This window comes from Tiliqua scincoides, chromosome 9, assembly GCF_035046505.1.
Source record: "Tiliqua scincoides isolate rTilSci1 chromosome 9, rTilSci1.hap2, whole genome shotgun sequence".
Classification (NCBI taxonomy): Eukaryota; Metazoa; Chordata; class Lepidosauria; order Squamata; family Scincidae; genus Tiliqua; species Tiliqua scincoides.
Genome location: NC_089829.1, coordinates 16770513 through 16789491, shown reverse-complemented (window position 1 = coordinate 16789491; position 18979 = coordinate 16770513). Strand labels below are relative to the sequence as shown.

General features: G+C 46.3%; 1 long non-coding RNA gene across 1 annotated transcript; it reads right to left on the bottom strand.

The window, feature by feature from the left end:
- Nucleotides 1-3625: 3625 nt before the first annotated feature.
- LOC136659949 (uncharacterized) lies at nucleotides 3626-4348 on the bottom strand. The gene is made up of 3 exons (XR_010794880.1): nucleotides 4270-4348; nucleotides 4022-4103; nucleotides 3626-3794 (listed from the first exon to the last, which is right to left on the bottom strand). It is a non-coding gene; the product is annotated as an uncharacterized lncRNA (long non-coding RNA).
- Nucleotides 4349-18979: the final 14631 nt, after the last annotated feature.

Sequence of the window (18979 nt, the reverse complement as noted above, 5' to 3'; positions counted from 1 at the left end):
GGTCCTGCCACTGTGGTGTCTGGGGACACACCTGGAGATGCTGCTGCACGCCTGCTGCCTCCCCCCAGATGCGTTCTGAGGCTGGAGAGGCTGCATGCAGTCTCCCTGGCAGTCAGAAGGCCTTCTAAGACTTTGTTTTGCCAAATCCCAATCCACTGGGCCTTGTAAACCAGTCCAATCAATCAGAGTTGCCAATAAGCCAAGTTACTGTCCAAAGTCAGGTTCCAGGTAGGTCAGTCCAATCCATCAGGGTATCCAAAGTCCAAAGCCAAAGTCCAGTCACAATCCAGTCTGATTCCCAATTCCATAAACCAAGTCAGTCTCCTCTCCAACCTGCACTCCTTCAAAACCCACCAACACTTTCTGCCTCAGGTACTCCCTATATACCTGAGGGTTCTCCTTATGCTCTAGTGGCTGCAGCTGTGCAGCACGCCTCCAGCTACCACTTGGGCTTTAATCCTGCATTTACTCAGAGCAAGGGGCACTGTGGACACCACACCCTATCTCCTCGGTAATATCTTCCACAATTCCAATACAGACTTCCAGAGGGCCTTTAAACATCACTTCTAGTTTTTGGTCAAAAACCGGAAGTGACATTTAAAGGCCCTCTATAGGCCTTTGAAGGTGTTCTGAGGGCCAGGGAGGCCACACGCCCCAAACACCACTGGGGGAGAGGCAGCAGGTGTGGGAGGCCCTTGGGCAGCACAGCTGGGGTGGTGGTGGTGCCCCCCAGCCATGCCACCTGGGGCCACTTGTACCCATGGACACTCCCCCCCCCCAGGAACACCACTGCACTGGGGACTGAAGCACCTTCAGATGCAGTCTGACAGGAATTACCAGTAGCACCGTGATAATAAGACCCTTGGCAATATAGGTCAGGGACAAACCCAGTAATAAGCTTGAGATCGATAAGATGGAACCACTTAGAGAGATATGAGCCCTTTAATAGGTCTTCCAAAAGGGACTCAGAGTGGGTGTTTAAATGCAATCGAAGCCAAAATCTAAACTTAAGGGACCACGCGATAGTACAAGAGAGTTGGATCCCTAACTCAAGCACTAGGGTGGATAATCTGATTAGATTGGGGGCTCCCAAAATCCGCCTAAGGAAAGAGGCAGCGACTTTAGATTCTTACTGGTCATTAGCAGTGATGTCCTTACTTCCAGTAGTAGTACTTTGAATAGGTGGATCATGTGAAGTGGTACAGCAGAGGACAAATGTAGAGGAGCACTGTCCTAGAACATCTCCAGCAGGTAGCTGTTGAGCCTGTGCTTGAAGATCTCCAGCGAGGGAGAGTCCACCACCTCCCTCAGCCATCTTCTTCACTGCTGAAATCCCTGTACCATCAAGAATTTCCAGCTGAAATATCCTCTCTTGCAATTTGTATCCATTCAATCTAGTTCCGTTCTCAGGCTGTTCAGAACAAATTTGTCCCATATGACAGCCCTTCAGATATCAGAAGAGTGCTATCATATACCCTCTCAGCTTTCTCTTCTCCAGGCTCAGTTATCTGGTTTCTCATCTATGTTCCATAAATCTCATCCAAGTTTTGCAACATTTCCTTTTCAATTGTAGCCTCTGTAATGTGGACTAGTTGCTCATTAGTCAGAGTTTTAATTATGATATTCTTAGCAATGGCACTTGATTTATCTCACTTAGGGAATTGGTCACTTCCTGTGGCTGGCCTGCTTTCAGTTTGTACACCGAGAGTCCCCTCTTCTTCAAAAATCAGCTCTTATCCCATACTTCCAGATTTCAAAAGACTCAGAGTCTAATCCTGGTATTTGTTGCAAAAACATGCCTCCTGAGCCATGTTTGGTTGTTGCGAAAGAAGCTGTTAGTCTCCTTTGTACTTAAAAAATAAAAATAAGCAAAGACAAAAAGCAAAAAGAAACTCTTCCAAGTCAGTTAGTGTTCCTTACTGGGGTCCCGGACCCATAACCTGTTGGAAAAGTGGGTTGGTTCTAACAAGCAGAGCTCTTGGCAGAAGACCCATTTTCCTATGGGAAGGTCCGCAACCCAGCTACATTTGGGGTTGGTACTCTTACATAATGTCCGAGTGGGTGCATACACCCCAAAGTTCATAACTACTCCCCTCTACCTTCCTCTACAAGCAGGGGAAACTACTCCCCTCTACCTTCCTCTACAGGCAGGGGATTGGACTAGATCAGTGGTGTCCAAACATTTTGGCAGGAGGGCCACATCATCTCTCTGACACTGTGCCAGGGGCCGGGGAAAAAAGAATTAATTTACATTTAAAATTTGAATAAATTTACATAAATGAATTTATTAGAGATAGAACTTATATGAATGAATGAAGGTCTTGCAGTAGCTCAAGGCCTCTAAAAGGCCTTGCACAAAGCGAGGCCAGCCTTTCCTTCTCTGCCACTGCTGCATCACAGATGTGAAACAGCAAGTAGTGGCGGGAGCCCTTGTCCCACAGCTCAGATGAGAAGTCGAACAGTCGTCCTCATGCTGAGAGCAGTTGCATCGGGCCAGCATGGGCTCCATCAAATCTCTGGAGGGTCAGAGGCTCACTGGAGACTGGGGGCTCCCCAAGGGCCAGATTGGGAGCCCTTGAGGGCCACAAGTGGCCCCCGGACTGGGGTTTGGGCACCCCTGGACTAGATGACCTTGTAGGTTCCTTCCAACTCTATGATTCTATGAAAAACTTTCTCCAGCCTCCAGCTTATCCTGATATCCTGTTTAAGTGTCTTTCTCCTGCTTCCTACTAGAATTGCTCTGTTCTGCGTTGTACCTAAGCCTTGCATCCTTTTATGCAGCTTAAGCTTCCTATCTTGGCTTGGTTTTTATTCCTTACCCAGCAGTGCTGAGCCTTTGAACTGTCATGCACCAGTCCATGAATAGATTCTGCTTATCAAAGCTTGCATTTAAGCCAATTCCCTGTTCTCAGCCTGTGAGTATTGAGAGCATGTGCAGGTAGCATGGGCAAAGCCTTGTCTTATGTTTGTGCAACATGCAGAGTGAGAGGGAGAAATGCTGACAATGAGGGCGGGGAAGGCACTGCCAGACTTTTGCAAGAAACCTGGTGCCAGCCTTCTTGGAAGTCACTTCCCATTGTCCCTGATGCAGGGGGATCAGCTACAATTACTCAGTGATTAGGGAATGTAATTGATTAGGGAATGTCTTTCTTGACATGCTCAAAAATGCAGATGAAGCTTGCAAGCAAGAGGAGCAGAGTCCAAGGAGATGGACAGAGGAGCCCAGGGCCAAGGCTTGTCAGACAGTTCGACTCAAAACAAAAAACTGATTACCATGAATATTAGTATCTCATAGTTGAAGTGCTGAAAGCCTTTAATGTGCCTACATGTACTTGTCCAGCCATGCCTGTCTAGCTGATGGAGTGATCAAAGGTCTTGAATGACCCTGATCCTCCTGCATTTCACAGATGAAAATAAGGACACTTCCAAGTCAACCTGGAGCCTGTCAAGTCAGTCATTCTATATACTAGTGGTTCCCAACCTTTAGGAGCCCAAGGAAACAACTATTGGAATCATCATGGGCCACATGCAACTCCCCCACCCTCCGCACACAAAAAATATAATTACATTTTTAATAATTAGAGAAGATTTATTAGAGATTGATTAGATTTATTATTTATGGAGATTTGTGAATTGCTGCGTTTGTTGCAGGATGTGGGAAGTCCTTTCTCTGCCATCTCTGGTGGTCCATGGGGAAGCATCTCTCAAGCAAGCGCTACTCCATGGCTTTAAATCGTCCTTCAGCACCTTGATCGTGGTCTGCAAAATGCCTTAGCCAAACATGTGCATGATCCCTGTAAGAGAAACTGATGCGGTGTGAGAGCTGGGCTGTGGGCAGCCAATGCGTGAGCAGCAGGAGTCAGGAACGAAGCCAGAACACCAGGAGCCAGGACTGGGTCACCAGACAGGTTCCAGGAGGGAAAGCAGCGAAGGCGATGGCCTCAGGCACGGACAGAGAGTGGCTTAAGAGTCTACTGGGATGTGGCCCTGTCCTCCCCCTTTCCTTGGAAATGGCTGTTACCTTTAGTGGAGGAGGAGGAAGGGCCGTCTTCCTCCCTCACCCAGATGGTACGTATCTCTGGAGGGTCTCTGGCTGCTTCCGGCTGTTGAGGTAAAAGCACACATCAGTGTCATGCAACAGCATCCCCCACTCTCACCCAGCAGAGTGCCAGGACCCTTGGAAGAGCCCCCAAATTCAGGGTCAACCCCAGGTAGGCATCTTGCCCACCAGCTTCAGTTCCCTGACCATCATGTCCACAAGACACTCACTTCTATGGTGCGCACCGGCTGGCATGTAGTGGTCACCTCACTCACGTTCCTGCACCACATTTTTTTGATGCTATAGAATTCCTAAGAGAAATGGGGAAGACAAAAGACAAAAGTGAGAGGAAGGACCCCCTGGAAACTCAGCCGTGAGAAAGTTGACATGCTGATGGATGCAGCGATGTTGTCTCTTCTGACAGCCGGACAGGCAGCCCTGCCAGCCCCAGGTGGCTCCCTGCCCTCACCAGCCACAGTTTTCTTGAAGAAGACATTCAGGTGTGTTCCACACTTGACACGCTTGAAGGAATTGGAAAGCCTGGTCCCAGGGGGAGAAATTTGAGCAGACTTTACCTTGCTGCCTTCCCGTTCTGCAGATCCTAGAGTATCTGGAAGGAGAGAAGGAAAGAGAGATGTATGCCTTTGCGTGGCCCTCAGAAGCAGCAACCTGCTTGGTTTCAGCTTCCAGAGATGACGCATGGCATTTGTTGGAAAGCTTGCTTGCTGTTGGGGGCAAAGCCCCGGCTGGCTGCTGGGAAGGACAAGAGGACTCTTTACCTCTGGACCCCCAGTACGAGTTGAGGGTGGACTCTGAGGATGTCCAGCTGCTGGAGGAGGAGGATGTCCTGCTGTTGGAGGAAGAGGAGGATGTCTCTGGTGTTGGCTCTTTTTCAGGATAGACTCTCCTGTTGCTCAGTTTGGCCAGCACCTGCTGACATTGTCTGCTGGCCTTTGTCAACACAGAAGGCTGGACTTGGTGCTTCTTGATCTTGAGGCACTTGCAGCAGCAAAGCCTACAAGAGAGTTAACAGTGAGGAAGTCACTCCTGGGCAGGCACTGGGGGGAGAGGGCAACTAGTGGGGGATGGAGGTCATGGAGGATGACCACTCATAAGAACATAAGAAGAGCCCCACTGGATCAGGCCAAAGGCCCATCTAGTTCAGCTTCCTGTATCTCACAGTGGCCCACCAAAAGCCCCAGGGAGCACACAAGACAACAGGCACAACCTACATCCTGGTGCCCTCCCCTGCATCTGGCAGTCAGAGGCAGCTTGCCTCTAAAACCAAGAGCTTGCACATACCTACTATGACTTGTAACCCATAATGAACTTTGTTACGTGAAAATCCCCTTTTTCCTTTTAAGTTGTGATTTTATATCTGGTTATGTTATTGTGGACTGGAATATTGTACAGGCCAGGCAAACAAGCCCAATTTCCAGGGACCCTGGTAGAAGTCACAGGTTTGCACAGACTCCAGCTCTCCATGCACACAGCAACAAAGACTTTAGCAGCAAAGTCTAAAGGGCAAATTGTTGTCTCAATCACTGTAAATCATTGCTTAAGTGTTTCCTATTGTTGTCTATTGTGTAGGTTTCCCTAGCCAGGGAAGCTAGCCATTTGACCCATTTGAATTCTGCTGATAATAGACATCATGTCTCCAAATTCCCTGCAGGGGCGACAGAAAGCAAGCTACCCCCCTCCCCCAGGAGGCCAGTCATGGCTGATACCCAGTCATCCTTTTCTTGCATGCTCCACGTGTCCCACTGTGTGTAGTGAGCATGCGCATCCAGGAGGCCACATCCGGGTCATTCACATCCAGCTTCCAGGTCAGCAAAAAGCCTTTTAAGAGAGAACTTCGCCGCATGTTCTCTCTCTCTCTCTGGCTGCCCTCCGAGGCACAGGTCCTCCACGGGACTCTTCCCCCCTCCCCCCCCCCAACTGCTTCTCAGGACAGGTAACTATATCTTGCGTCTGAAACTATCCTACCTATTTCTCCCCTTCTCTCCCCATCTTAGTTAGCAACTGGGTTATGCAGACTAGGGACCCCTAAAACCCTTCCCTACAACCTATCCTTTTCTAATTTCTTCAGATGCACCAAATACATGGCACATGCAACCACCATAAAGCTAGGTACACAGGATCCAAGTACTAGGAACCAAGAAACATATACTTACCATTTTCCATGTGCATTATGTATTCCTGTGTGTTTTTGTAATAAAAATATAATCTTTGATTGAAAGTTATCTTTCTCCCAGTCTCTTTTCAAGCTAAAAAGGAATTTCTTTGCATTACGCTGTCTTGTTATCTAGCCTGCGATCCTGAAGTTTCCGAAAGGGTAATATAATAATTCCCCTTAAAACATAACAGCCCTTTTTGGTAACAACTTCTCCTCCAGAAATTTGTCCAATCCCCTCTTAAAGGCATCCAGGCAAGATGCCATCACTACATCCTGTGGCAAGGAGTTCCACAAACTAATTACATGCTGGGTAAAGAAATATTTTCTTCTGTCTGTCCTAACTCTCCCAACACTCAGCTTTCGTGGATGTCCCCTGGTTCTGGTGTTATGCAAGAGGGAAAAGAGCAACTCAACTCTCTATCCACTCTGTCCATCCCCTGCATGATTTTGTATGTCTCAATCATGTCCCCCCTCAGGCGCTTCTTTTCTAGAATGAAGAGGCCCAAAAGCTGTAGCCTTTCCTCAGGGAAGGTGCCCCAACCCAGTAATCATTTTTCTTGCTCTCTTTTGCACCTTTTCCATCTCCACTATATCCTTTTTGAGATTTGGTGACCAGAACTGGACGCAATACTCCAGGTTTGTACAATTGATTTGTACAATGGCATTGCAATATAAGCTGTCTTATTCTCAATGCCTTTCCTAATGATCCCAAGCATTGAATTAGCCTTCTTTACTGCTGCCGCACATTGGGTCAACACTTTGATTGAGCTGTCGACAAGGATCCCAAGATCTCTCTCCTGAGACAGGTCCTGATCTATCAGACAGCTCAGAACCCATCAGCCTATATGTGAAGTTTTGATTTTTTGCCCCACTGTGCATGACTTTACACTTTCTTATACTGAAACGCATCTGCCATTTTGCTGCCCAGTCTCCCAGTTTGGAGAGATCCTTCTGGAGCTCTTCACAATCTCTTCTGGTCTTTACCACTCGGAAAAGTTTGGTGTCATCTGCAAACTTGGCCACATTGCTGCTTAGCCCTGCCTCTGGGTCGTTTATGAAGAGGTTGAAAACCACCGGTCCCAGGACAGATCCTTGGGGCACACTGCTTTCCACCTGTCTCCATTGTGAAAATTGCCCAATGACACCCACTCTCTGCTTCCTGAACCTCAACCAGTTCCTAATCCAGGAGAGGACCTGCCCTCTAATTCCCTGACTGTGGAGCTTCCTCAGCAGCCTTTGGTGAGGAACCATGTCAAATGCATTCTGAAAGTCCTGCATCCACATGCCTGTTGACCTTTTCAAAGAATTCTAAAAGGTTCGTGAGGCAAGACTTACCCTTACAGAAGCCATGCTGATTCTCCCTCAGCAAGGCTTGTTTGTCTGTGGGCGCAATCCTAGCCCTTTATGTCAGTGCTTTCCAGCACTGGCATAGCAGTGCCAATGGGGCATGTGCTGCATCCTGCAGTTGGGTGTTACTCACGGAGGCCTCCTCAGAGTAAGGGAATGTTTGTAAGTGCCTGTCGGGGTTCCCCTCCTCCCGCGAGTCCCCAACTTACCAAGGGAGAAGGCTGCGGGACCAGAGCAGAGGCAGCAGCCTTCCCAGCCCTCTCAGGAACAACCCTGGCAGCTCCAGGTGAGAGGAGGTGGGAGGGAAAAAGAGAGAGGAAGGGGAGGAGTTGTGGTAAGCCCAGGGGAGGGCAGGCCCTGAGACAGGCCCTATTGGGAGGCAGGCCCTCACAGACAGGCCCTGTGAGGGAAGGGGAGGGGCCAAAGGGGAGGGGTCTGCCCTACATAAACCTGGAGGCCAGGGATGAGAAGGCAGTTGGGAGTTAACAGAGCAGGCAGGAGGATCTGCTGCTAGCAGCCCCTGACTAGCTAATGCTGCCAACCCAAAGAGGGGGAACCGGGTGATGGAACCCCCCCTTCTTGTGGGGGAACTAGTCTGAGGCCTCCACCAGGGTCACCCTCAGAAAGGCCAGGCAGGGCCCCGCCACAGGGAGGCCTCACAGTGCCCAATGGCTAAGTAGTCCTACATCTAGAGTCAGACTCCTTCTGTCCTTTGACACCTCTACAATTTCCCTGACTCTGTTTTGAATGAGAAGGTTTCTCAGCATGTTCAAAATAACAGCAAAGAGAGTCTTCTCTGATTTCTCTGACTCTAATCAAGAGCTGCTGCCCTCCTCCACACATAGCTCGAAGCCTCTGACCACTGCATCATCCTCCATCCCTGCACAAAGTGATTCTTGGCTGCCTGCCCAGACAGCTGATAAGACTGCAGCAACACCCCCTCTAATGAGCAAACAAACTCTCCAAGTCCAAATATAATAAAGAACACTATTGAAAGGGACTAGGCTACCTTGCAAAGCCTAACCTTCTGCCTAGAAACTGCCTTAACTAAGCTGAATTGCTCTTCCAACCTGCGATATCCAGGGACTGGCAAAGACATATGTGGAAAGCTTTCCCCGGCCGCTCTGTCAGAGTCCAAGCTGATGTATACGTTTGCCACAAGGCAGGAACAAATGAGGGAGACTGAACCTAAGTCAGTAAGCTATCCTTTGGATATTAATGAAACAGCTGATGCCATTGTGGGCACAATGCCTGGAAATCCTAGGAAAGACCTTTCAATACAGCTCCATGCCACTGAGATTGATAGTATGGAAGTTGCTGAAGAATCCAATAACTCAAGGAATTTGGCAGATTGGTCTGTTCCTCCAGACTCTCATCCATAGAACTGACTGCTAAAAGAGTTTCAACCGCCTCTGCAGGTTTGAACCAACGACCCCCTGCAACACTAAATGACCAACTGGTCAGGACAGATCATATGGGTTCACCTTCAATAAGGTGCCCTGAGAGGGTCATTAACTCAACTACAGAGCCGCAGGGTGAGATGCCCGACATAGATATGGAATGTGCCAGGAAACATCCTTCAAAGAACTCTGTGCTCAGCTCTGAGGAGATTACAAGTACTGGTGATGTTCCCCAGCATCCACCTAACGACCCTCCACAAACTATGATGTCTCCTCAGAAAACTGGCTCTTCCAGCAGCAACACAAGCTTCCAGTCAATAGATCTATCGATGCACCTGGACATTGATGAGGACACACTGACCAGGGAGGCCCTGGAGGCATTTAGATTTTCCAGATGCGGCCCCGCCTCAGAGGCAATCCCTCCAGGCAGAGATTCATCAGGAACCTCCAGCTGGAGGTAGTTTGTCCTCCTCTCAAGGTTTATCATCTGTCAATGTGGCTCAGATCTTTGAGCCTATGGAACTGCCTTTGAATAATCTGGACTCACCATCTACAGAGTCCATTGTCAGTGGCCCTTGCCAATCAATGGTAGTGTTGGAGAAAGCAGCGGCAGAGACATGTAATTCACTTCCACCAACTAAACAACAGACAGTATTTGCTAATCTAGAGGAAGCTACAGCACAATTACCACAGCTCTCATCAGAGGATATTCAATCTAGCCAATTGGTGCAGATACCTTCTACACCTGACTGCACTCATCTTCTCCCAGTAACCAAAATAGCCCCAGAAAGGGCAAATCTGCTGAACAACCTAGATGCCAAGTCAAGACTGTCTGAGGACACTACCCCTGAAAAAGGGACACGACATCCTCTTATAAGAAGTCAGAGGGATCCAGATACTCAAATCCTCTCAACTTCAACTTCATCAGATTGACTTTCACCTACCCGCTCCGAGAGCATTCCATGGGGCCAGCTGAAAATCTTTTCTTGGAATATTGCTGGTTGGTTTGCAAAGTCTCGTGGAAAAGAGCTAGATACTGTTTTAAGATATTATTTTACTGCAGGAAACTTGGGCAATTAGACCTATTGAGTTTGATGGGTTTCTTTCTATATCTTTACCCGCACGGAAGAATGCAGTAAAAGGCCGCCCAGTTGGTTAGGTTGGCAACCTTCAGTCTTGAAAGACTATGGTATAAGCCCACAGCACCCGGTATCCCCTGGTGGTCTCCCATCCATGTACTAACCAGGCCTTATCCTGCTTAGCTTCTGAGATCAAATGAGATCAGGCATGTGCAGGGTAACAGTTGCTGTCCAGTTGGAGGCCTTGCCATATTAGTGAAACCTGCTTTCAAACATGAATTGCTATTTATGGCTGATAGTTTTTGCAAAATACAAGCGATCAAGGTGAAGCTAATGCCCCAAAGCATAATGATAATATATATCATCATATATATCATGCCTCCTTTAAACAATGGGCATATCTTAGTGGTCTAATCAATGACCTGACTGGTAAATTTCCCTCTTATAAGATTCTCATCGCAGGAGATTTCAGTTCCAGGGTGGGGCATAATTCTGACATCTTTCATCAACTTTGGGACTTACCTACTGACACGATATTGCCAGAGACCTGTCTATTCGAAAGGCAATCAAAAGATAGAACAATTAATGCCACGGGGCTGCTTCTAGCCAAATTTTGTATTACCTTATTTTTCGCACCATAAGACGCACTCCCCCCCCCAAAAGTGGGGGGGAAAGTGTGTGCGTCTTATGGAGTGAATACTGCAAAAAAAAAAAAAACCAAAAAACTCCGCCCCAGCCCTGGCCCCGCCCCCTGCCCGCCCGCTCACTCTGCTCTGCTTCCCAGTCAGAGGCTACTCAGAAGTAAGTCTCAGAGTCACTGGGGCTCACTCCCAGGAAAGCGTGGGTGGGGTGGTAGTCTCACTGCCCAATCTTGTGCATGCCTACTCTGAAGTAAGTCCCATTAGAGTCAGGGGGGCTTACTCCCAGGAAAGCCTCTCTCTCCCCCCCCCCAAGCCTGGAGCATCACAGCCTCTCTTCCCTCCCCCCAAGCCTGGAGCATCACAACTTCCCTGCAACACAAACACTTTCCCCTCTCTCTCTCACACACAGATGCTCTGCCCCCCCCCACACACTCACTCACACAGCAGGGGAGGGGCACTTTCACTCACCTCATCCAGCATCTGAATGTAAGCCCCCCCCCCCCCATCACAAAGAAAAAACTGTCTCCTTGGTCAGAATGCCAGTGTTTGCTTATTGCACAAGCCCCAGGTAAGGCTCGGTTCTCACCATAAATCCAGAGGTTTGTTGTGTCTTGAGAATTCAAGTTGTGGTTGGACTTTCCACTTGTTCATTTGTATTGGAATCACAGAAGAACTGGCGAGGAGGTAGATGTGGTGTCAGCAGTGGCCCCTTTAAGGGTAAGGCCTGGGCATTCAGCAGAGTGTGCTGCACAGCTGCAGCCACTGGAAGGCAATAGGGCCCTCAGGGATGTAAGGAGTACCTGAGGCAGAAAGGGTTTGTGGGTTTTGAAGGAGTGTAGGTTGGAGGTAGGAGACTGACTGACTGGGTTTATTGAATTTGGAATCTGACTGTGGATTGTGACTGGACTTGGATACCCTGATGGATTTGACTGACCTTGGACTGTAATTTGGCTTATTGGTTCTGGACTCTGATTTGGCAACTCTGATTGATGGGACTGATTTACTTGGCATCTGTGGACTGGAACTGGACTCACTTTTGCTTGCTGCACTGGTGAGTTGCACAAGGGGGACTGATCAGCCTTAAGCGGGCACAAGGCACAGTGGATTGGGATTTGACAGAACATCATTGTAGCAGAAAGATAATGTGATCCTCTATTTGTGTGCACCTGCTTTTGTGAGCTTCATAAATTCTGACTCTAGCGATGATGAGTTCTTGGGGTTTCCAGAAAACTAGAGTACTCAAACCTTTAAGTCTCTCCATTTGTTAATGACAGTGATAATGGTTCTTAATGCCACTGTTGACTGCTGTTCACTTTACATGGTTCAAATGTTATTCTGTTATAGTTTATTAAATATTTTATTACACTATTTGGTTCAGAATATTTTTTTCCTGTTTTCCTCCTCTAAAAACTAGGTGCGTCTTATGGTCAGGTGCGCCTTATGGAGCGAAAAATACAGTACTTATGGCCTTACTTGGCTAAATGGCTTAGATGCATTGGGGGATAATGGAGAATTCACTTGCATCTCACCTAGAGGTGCAAATGTAATTGATTATATCTTGTTTCCTCCTCAACTCCTTCCCTAGATAGCAAACTTTTGTGTTGGATACCCTCAGTCTAGTGACCATCTTCCTCTGTTGTGTGATTTAGACTATCTCCCAAATTATCATAACACTAACACCCAGGAGGAAGAAGGTTACCCAAACATAACAAAAAGAATTAAAAGGGACCCAGACTCTAAGGACTCGTTTTGTGCATTGGTACAAGCAAAGGAAATCCCTCAGTTGTCCACTCTGGATCAACCAGGGATTGTCTACTTTTTCAAGGACTTAATATCTACTCTTTTGAAAGTATTAGGTGAGATTCCCTCATCCCGAAGAGTTGAGGGTGGGCGAAATGACTCTAAGATTGATCAGATCTGCTGATCTCTGAAAACTGCCATTTGCAGCACTTACAAAGAATTTAGAGACACTAACAGTAAAACACTTTTATGCCAATATTTCGAGCTGACTGCCCACCTGAAGGAAGCTGTCAGAGTTTCGATCCATCGTATTGCAGAAGCAAGATGGTCACTGCTAATCAACGCTGTTAGATCAAAAAAAAGAGTTTTTGGCAAATTATAAGGTTGTTTTCATAAAGAGTCAATTGGTACTACCACAATCCCTGCCAAACTGTGGGAATCGCACTTTAAATCAATTTCTTTTGATTAATCCAAATTGACCTCTGCTGTTCAGGCATCCATCCTGCCAGACCTCCCAGACTGGCCTGCTGTCTCAGTGGATGAGTTCATTTCAATTATTAACCAGCTAAAACAGGGTAAAGCAGCTGGCCCAGATGTAATTCCCTCAGACATCTATAAAGCAGCGCCAGACTGGTGGGCACAAATTATTGCGGAACTATTCACAAGAATCAATAAATTTGGAGTAATTCCAGAATCCTGGACCAGATCAATCTTGGTCCCTATTTTCAAAAAAGGAAATAAGAACCTTCCCTCTAGCTACAGGCTGATAAGCGTTTTGGATGTCGCAGGGAAAATGTACGCATCCCACTTATTGAAGAAACTTTCTTCCTGGATATCTGATTATAACATCATAGGTCCAGAGCAAGCAGATTTCAGACCAAACAAGTCCACAGTCGACCACTGTGTGATATTGTCCCATTTAATTTTCAAACAGGTGACTCAGAAGAAATCTCGACTCTATGTGGCATTCCTGGATTTAAAATCTGCCTTTGACTCTATTGATAGGGACAGACTCTGGGAAAAACTTGAGAAGATGGGACTTGACAAAAGATTATTAGAATTAATTCATGTCCTCCACCTAAACACTTCCTGTCCAGTGAAATTATCCCCACAAGGTGACCTTTCAGCTCCAATCTCGATCAACAAGGGGGTCAAGCAGGGTTGTGTGCTGGCACCCATTTTGTTCATCGTTTTCATCAATGATTTGGCCCCCTTCTTAACAAAGCTTGACACGCATTGCCCCAAACTGGGATTGGTGGACGTCCCTTTACTTTTATATGTTGACGACATGGCTCTGATCTCACGTACAAAAATAGGCTTACGGAGACTGGTCAAAGCCTGCATTGAATATTTTACAATAAACTCTTTGCAGTTAAACTATGAAAAGTCTAAAATTGTGGTATTTGGGAACTCATGGAAACCACAATCTTGGCTTTTCAGTGGAAAATTAATACAGCAGGTCAAGGAATTCCAGTATCTTGGTCTTTGATTTAATTACAAGCTTTCCTGGTCCTCTCATAGATCAATTGCAATTCATCCAAACCAATGGTTCAAGCCATAACTCGCTTTTTCTTCTCCTGGGGCAACCGGTTTGTACCACCTGCTTTACAAGCTTTCAATGCTAAAGTCATACCACCAATTTTATATGGCATCCCAGTATGGATGCCGGCATTAAATAACACAATTGAAAGGGTTCAATCTAAATTTCTTTACAAAATTCTCGGCTTACCGCATTGCGTTCCCTCGCAGCACTCTGCCTGGAATCAGGTCAACACAGACTGGAGTTACATGCATGGTCCAGTTTTTTAAAATACTGGGCCAAAGTCTTTTTCAGGGCTGATCACAACTTGCTGCTAAAGGGACTGTTGACTGATTCAGTGTTAATCCCTTGCCTAGTACTATTTTATAAAAAAAATCAACAGATGGGCCTTGAGGTCGATCTACAAGGAGCCCCCTCTCCTGAGGTTATCACCAGACTTGTGAAAACCAGACTATATGATATAGAAAGGCAAGAGATTCTAGGCGCAGCACGGAAAAAATGTTCCCCTCTGAATTTTCAACTTAAAATTACAAGTGGTCAACAACCAAAATATCTGTCCCTCCTAATGCACCCCCTGGAGAGAAGGGCCTTTACCTTGGCACGCTGTAATGTGACCCCCTCTAATGACTTACATGGCAGATTTAGAAACGCCTCCTGGGAAGATCGTTTATGTAGCTGCAATTTAGGTGAAGTAGAATCATCCACACACATTATGTTGCACTGTCCCAGATACCAAGCGCTAAGACAGCAATTTCTCTCTCCCTTGCTCCATGCTAAAACAGGGCATTCTGAGAACGCTATAATTCAATTCCTTCTAGCAGGTGATGTAGACCCTCTCAGTCGCACAGTCCCTAAATTTGAGTAATCTGAATCGAACCAAGCTTTCTGTACCAAGTAATTACTGAGTAGATTACATCTTGGCAATATCTGCAGAGTAACTGATTGTTTTCTGTCTTTTAAATAATTCATGTTTGTATGTAAAATGTAATGTACGTTCGTATCTGTGTGTACACGTAGGTGCGCACATATACATATATTTGTGTACTACTTAGGTTTATATTCTCTATGGTTTCTGTACAGAGTCTTCACCTATCCAATGTTTATGCCTAATAAAGGTTTTGTTGACTGTTGACTGTTAATGTTGCTGGCCATGTGTTCCTCCTAGTCTCTCTTGGCCTCCCGTATCACCTTCTTACATTTGTTTTGCAACAGTTTATGTTCCTTTTTATTCTCCTCATTAGGGCAAGACTTCCATTTACAGAAGGAAGCTTCCTTGCCCTTTATAGCCTCTGTAACTTGGCTCTTTAGCCAGGCGGGCACCCTCCTGGACTTAGTGGAGTTTCCTCTCCCAGCTTGAAAATTCCAATCTATGTATCCAGCTGCATGAAAATTGCACCATAAGTGTTCAAACATCTTTACTGAAAATAAACCTTCTGGATTTCGGTGGACCCTGCCTAGATTCTCAGGGTACCAACAGACTATTTCATGAAGAAACTGTGTTTATAGGAGCTGAGTTAGCAACACAGGAGGTCTGCTCTTCACCCCCAAGTTGTACAGCAAAGCAGGTCTACAACATTCAGTTCTCTTCCACGGTCTGAAGTCCATTCTCCATTGTTGGTTCCAGGGGAGGGTGCAGAAGATGGAGAGGGCATAGGGGACATCATCATTCCAGGAATGCTGAAGGAAGCTGAGTGTGAAGTGAAATCACGGAGACATCAGAAGTCAATTGAGAAGGAGGATTTTTCTGTCCTTCATCCTACAGCATGTTACAAATGTCAACGTGTTCAGCTCTTATTTCCAAGGGCAGAGCTTCAAGGAACTGTGGAACTGTATTCAGATGAGTTGAAGGGCAAGGGAATTGAACTGAACTCATCATTGTAAGGTGTAAGAATTGCCCTGGGCCCCTCCTGTAATAGGAGGTTGCCTGTGATTCAAAGGAGGCCCAACTAGGCATCTTCACATCATACAGCAGTAAATGCCATAAGAATAATTATGGTCTTTTTTCCAGAATGACAGTTTGTGAAAAATCAATATAATTTTCCCAAAATCAACTGAAAAATCAATATAATATATATTTGAAAAATCAATATAAACATATAATTGCAAAATCAATTTAAACATATAATTTCACAGGTTCCTTAAAGGAAGTCAGGGAGGTTGAATAGTTTAAATACAGAGTGTGTATGGCTCTCCCAAACCAAGGCAGGGGTGGACTAAGATGACACATGAATCTCAGTGGTTAACTTGACCTGTAAAGCTGCCCTTTGGGACTCCATATTCCAAGATTAACATATTCTCTTTCCTCCTTGCTTGCTGGTGGCTCCAATTCCTGGTGACATTTTGATGCTTCTAAAGAGAAAGGAAAGGTAAGGAGAGAAACAGATTAAGAAGTTAAAATGTTCTATGTTTTTATCCTTCTTGACTTTTTGTCTTGCCAAATGCAAGCCTGGAGGCGTACTTCCGAGGTGGCGTACCTCCAACCTTTCTAATCAGGTCCTGATATTTCTAATCAGATCACAGCTGATGAAGTGGACTATTGTCCATGAAAGCTTTGAAATATTGACGTATTTGAAGAATATTTTGAAGTATGGAAATAAATGGTTGATTGATTTTAAGGTGCTAAAGGTCTTCCTTACTTTTCCTGTAACTGATTCACACAGCTCCCCTGCCCTGGAAGTTACTCCTAAGCAGAAGCATCTCTAATTCAAGGGGAGTCCAACATGTTTCTCTAAGACCAGTGTAATATCTCTGGGAGTTCTGCACATTACCACTTACCCTTCTTCCTTCTCCAATGGTAACAGTGAGCAAGTGCAACCATTGGTTTCAGACGTACAAGAGCCAACCACACATACACTGGAGCTGGCAGACCTGTGTCCTCCAGCAGAGTCCTGGCAATCCTCTTCTCCTGTAGGTCTAGGTCAGGTAGCTCTGTCTGGTCAGGTAGTGTCTCCCTCTGGGTCAGGGTACCCTTGCTTCTTCTGAAGCTGCCTTTTATTCCTGTATGTACCTTTATCCAAATGCAGCTCAGCTGTGAGCTACCTGGTTAAGTCGAAATTAAGCTCAGGTGAGCCATCTCTTAGTCCATGTCCATTCAAAGTCCAATCAAGGTCAAATGAAGCTCAGGTGTCCATCAGAGTTTCCATTGGCCTTGATTGATTACAGCTATGTAGCCAGCCCTGCCCTTCCCAGAGCTGTCAAACAGCTGCCAAAACATGGAATCGCTGTCAACACCACATCATCCACTTGATGATGTTCTGATCTTCCATTACACTGAGGGCAGGACTAGAACTACAAGGAAGTAGATTTAGGAGGCTATGAGGAAGAACTTCCTCACCGTAAGAGCTGTCCAGTGCTGGAACAGCCTGCCTTTTGCAGTAATGACTCCTTTGTTGAGGCTGGTTGGCCACCGGGCAGGAATGCTATAGCAGTTGATGACCTCCAATAATACTTCCAACTCTAACTTTCTATGATTCTATGACAGAACTTTTGATAGGACCTCACCTGTGTTTATAGCAGACACAGGTACCTACGTGCCTCCAGGCTTTGAGGGACCTGTGTCTGAAACAGATCTATACCCATGTGCTCACATAGCCAGTAAGATACATTCTCTACTGAAGCATCTCTCATCCTCAGACGACTCTGAACATGCTGACCATGTGCCAGGCTGTGGAGTACAAGTAGTTTGAGATTCTGTGCATTTCTATCTGCTCTAGCTGGGTGAAAACCACCATGGGAGCACTGCTGGAAAGTGGTTGAATCCTTACTTGCTGAGTTTAGAGATAATTCTCTTGCTTCAAGCAGAGGGCTGAACTAGGTGGCCTTGGCGGCGCCTTCCAACTATATAATTCTATAAATAGCCACTTGGATCAGGCAGTGAGCCTGGCAGTTTCCCAAGCAGAGGAAACCCCAGTAATGGAGGGCAGAGCTGCTGGTTCCTTTAAGTGGCAGCAGATGGTGCTCATGACAAGGTCTGGGATTAGAATGGTGATATAGCTGGCATCTGGATAGACAGTTGTGTTTCAGTCTACAGCAATAGTGAGGAAGAGGGACTGCTGCTAATATCTGCCCTCTTTAAAAGAAAATATTCTTTTCAGTGAGGACACATTTCTTTTTCTGAAAAAAGAAGTGTTTTCCAGCTGTAATGGAAACACTCTTTTGAATATTCATCCTGCTGTTGTTGGTCGCCAAATCTCCTTAATGAAGGCAGAGAGAGAAGTAGCATAGAGGCAGAATGGAAGCCACTGGGGCATTTGGGCCACTGTGAGATACAGGAAGCTGGACTAGATAGGCCTATGGCCTGATCCAGTGGGGCTGTTCTTATGGGTGATGTGCAAGTCAATGGCAAAGAGAAAGAGACACAGCTTGTCAATTGTGGCAGAAAATGGCACACGCCATTAATTTACCACACGCCCCCTGCTTTGGTAATATAACCAGTAGCCCAAGAGATGACCTTAACAAACACTCCTCCCTTATTCCCAGGGGATGGGTAGAGTGAATAGAGGGATGTTCTTTCCCCTCTCACAAAACACCGGAATCTGGGGACAGCCACTAAAATTGAATTTTGGGAGTCCCCCCCCCCCCCAAAACCCTCCAGTTTAGAGGAGTCTCAACTCCTCTAAACTGCTGATTCATGGCTGGAAAAAAACCTTCAACTGTACCTCATCCTAATAAAAGTAAAGGGAATCATGCCAGCAGCTAGCCACTAGGTGGAGCTGTCCAACCCAGCTCTTATGACAGGAATCACATTTACCCTACCCATCTCTCAATTCCTCATGGCCTGTTGCATCTTGTTAGCAAACTGAATGGGGGCCACTTACAAAAGAAATACTCCCCCCTTGTCACCTCTGGGTGAACAACGTCTTCACTTGGTTCAGCCCCTGTAAGCCAATTTGGTCAGCAGCCCAGATTCTACCCCACTCATGACACTCTTGTGGGTCTCTGTCTTCAGAGACAACTCCACACAGAGCACATGACATGAATCTAGTGTTGAGGCTCCCAAACTCTGGATTGTGGAGTG